We start from the raw sequence: 2,954 nt of genomic DNA on the forward strand, positions 1-2,954 counted from the left end.
ATTAGGAGAAGATAAAGGTCAGATGGATTCTTGATGATATATCTTCTCTGCTAAATAAGTAGGTATTGGTAAAACTGAATGGTGGTTTGGGAACTCGAAGGGCCTATGAAGGTCCCAAAAGACTCATTGGTATACAGAATTAAAATCCCTTTTCTGGATATAATAGTTCAGCAAATTGAGCACTTGAACAAAATATACAATGCAGATGCCCCCCCTTGTTTTGATGAACTCTTTTAACACTGATGAAGATAGGAAAAAATAACTTCAGAAGTACAGTTATTGCCGTTTGAAAATCTCCACTTTTAATCAAAGTGGGGAACAAAAAGTGTGTCTCACTCAGGGGAAAATACAGAAGATTTGTATCCTCCAGGTCATTGTGATATTTAGAGTAGTTTCTACAATTCTGGCTTTCTTGATACTCTTATAAGAGAGGGAAAGGAATACATTTTCATGTACAGCTTAGTTAATTTGAATGTCATTGTGGATCTGTATATTCTTAACCATCTTATGAATCAAATGAATTTGATGGAAAATGTTGCAAATTTGTCATGGAAGTGGCAAAGAAGACAAGGGGAGATGTAAAGGTGGTGCCCTCACACAATATGAAGACAAACCTAGGTTGATTGAAATCACTTGAGTGCCAATAGCCAATACTGATAAATTCATGTCTGCACCAAAATTTAAATTCTTTACCCAAAACACCTTGTGGATCTCTGTAGCAACAGTCAAGAGATTGCAGGAGGAAAATGCCATTGATATGGAAATCGTTATTAATCCAAAGACCTTGGATGGAGGCCCAAAATTATTCAGTTGGAGACTGTGGTTGGAGCTCCTATTAAAAGTTTTAAGAATTCCCTTGGTCTTGATGCCCCCTGAGGCTGTTTTCTTTTGGCATTGCTTCTACTATTTTTCTGCTTATCTTCTACTTGTGATCTCAAATCTCTGCAACCATAACAGTGATTGAAAAGAGAAAGTTTCCTACTGTGTCTTTGGTTAAATGAGGAAGCTCCCTTACAAAGTTAATATTTTTAATATAAATATCACTTTGATGCTTACATTATCTATGTTGTATTTTAGTGTATTTTGTTAAATATTTCATAATTACATTTTAATCTAGGCCACCTTATTTTCTGGCAGACAGGCCACAAGTATGACAGCTCTGGTCCAAATGACTCTAAGTTTGTTGGCTTCTATCTTGATCATTTCCCCAACTATGAAAAAACATCTGGACATCCACTTCCCAAATCTGTTTGGTTCTTACACCATAAATGACAGGGTTGAGCATGGGTAGGATAACAACGTAGAGGATGGCTAGGAGGATATGGACATAATAGCAAATACTTTTCCTATCAAAGCGATAGACAAAAACAGAGAATTAGGCAGGGATGTAGAAGAGCAGTGTCACACTAATATGAGAACTACAGATTCCAGTTATTTGTGCTAAGCTGCATGTGAGGGAAGATGAAAGACAGTGCATAGGATGAATACATAGGAGAGGGTGATAAGAATGATATCTAGACCTGTGGAGAGCAATGCAGCTGCCAAACCATACCAGACATTGACAGAGATATCAGCACAGGATAGCCGGGCAATGCCCATGTGCTCACAGAATGTATGTGAAATGATATTGGTCTGGCCGTAGGGTAACCTTTTGAGAAGGAAGATGGATGGGAATATAATGCAGAGGCTGCATGTAAGGGTGGCCCCAGCTCTCTTTCTGATGATGGTGGGAGTAAGGATAGTCTTATAGTGTAAGTGTGAGCAGATGGCCACATACCGGTCAAATGCCATGGCCAACAGGATGGCTGAGTCAGCCACAAACAGAAAGTGGATACAGAACATCTGGGTGAGACATGCATCAAAGGAGATGGCTTGGATCCCCAACCAGAAGATGGTGAGAGCCTTGGGCATGGTGGAAGTAGAGAGCAGGACGTCAGCACTAGCCAGCATGGAGAGGAACAGGTACATGGGTTTGTGAAAGCTCCTCTGGGAGATGATTGCACTGATCAGCATGCTATTCCCTGCCAAGGCAGCCACACACATGATGCAGAAGGAGATAGGAATCCAGATGTGAATGTTCTCCAGACCTGGGATTCCAGCGAGGAAGCAGCCAGCAAAGTGGGTGTCAGTGATACTCAGAGGAGGCATTGTGACTTTTTCAGCTTTGGAGGTGAGGGCCTTATCATTTTACAGATATTTCACCTGCATGAGAGAAGAAAACTAGGAAACAAGTTATAGGCTTTGGTAAAAGTTATGGGATCTTCACACAATGACAAATTATGGTTATAACTCCAGACAGCTACAGCCAGTAAGAATAGCATCTTGGTCATAAACCAAGTACCAATCTTTAGGAGCTTTGCAGATGATGACAGGATTTGCAAACATTGTTGGTCTCTGCACATGTTGTGAGGGGTTGGGGCACAGCAATAGGCTCATGATCAGCTTTGTTGAGTTCATAGATCGTGGGGCAGGGATGTCACAGTGTGTTTTTTCATGAGATAGCTGATATAAAGCTAGCGATCACTGCTCCTAGGAACACCGTTGAAAGTACAAGTTAGTGATAGGAACTGACTGACAATAATGGTGATGCTTAAATCAGAAACTCCTCTTAATGCAATCTATATTGGGTTTCATTTTTAAAGATATCTTGCTTCTGAAAATGTCTTGACTTTAGGATTTGGTATAAAAATACCCAGGAGCCCAATAATCCATGGGTCAGAGGGGGTAGGAAAAAACTATAGAATGAATACTAGATTGTTATAGTTACCTGTAGCAATTTTCATAATATAATGGTATAAATTAATGACAGTGACTGATTTGCCTTTTTCTGAAATGCCTATTTGTCTTTTTGAAAAGCTCTAATAGACTATCACGTGGTTAGTACAATGTAAACATTTTTGGACTAAAAATCAAGAATATTTAGTTTTAGTCCTGGCTCTGCAAACACTTTGCAA

At 39.6% G+C, this 2,954-nt stretch overlaps 1 pseudogene; it reads right to left on the reverse strand.

The window, feature by feature from the left end:
* Nucleotides 1–1,174: 1,174 nt before the first annotated feature.
* LOC118836530 lies at nt 1,175–2,133 on the reverse strand (annotated as a pseudogene).
* Between the last annotated feature and the right edge of the window lie 821 nt (nt 2,134–2,954).

The sequence above is a fragment of the Trichosurus vulpecula genome, chromosome 2 (assembly GCF_011100635.1).
Source record: "Trichosurus vulpecula isolate mTriVul1 chromosome 2, mTriVul1.pri, whole genome shotgun sequence".
Classification (NCBI taxonomy): domain Eukaryota; kingdom Metazoa; phylum Chordata; class Mammalia; order Diprotodontia; family Phalangeridae; genus Trichosurus; species Trichosurus vulpecula.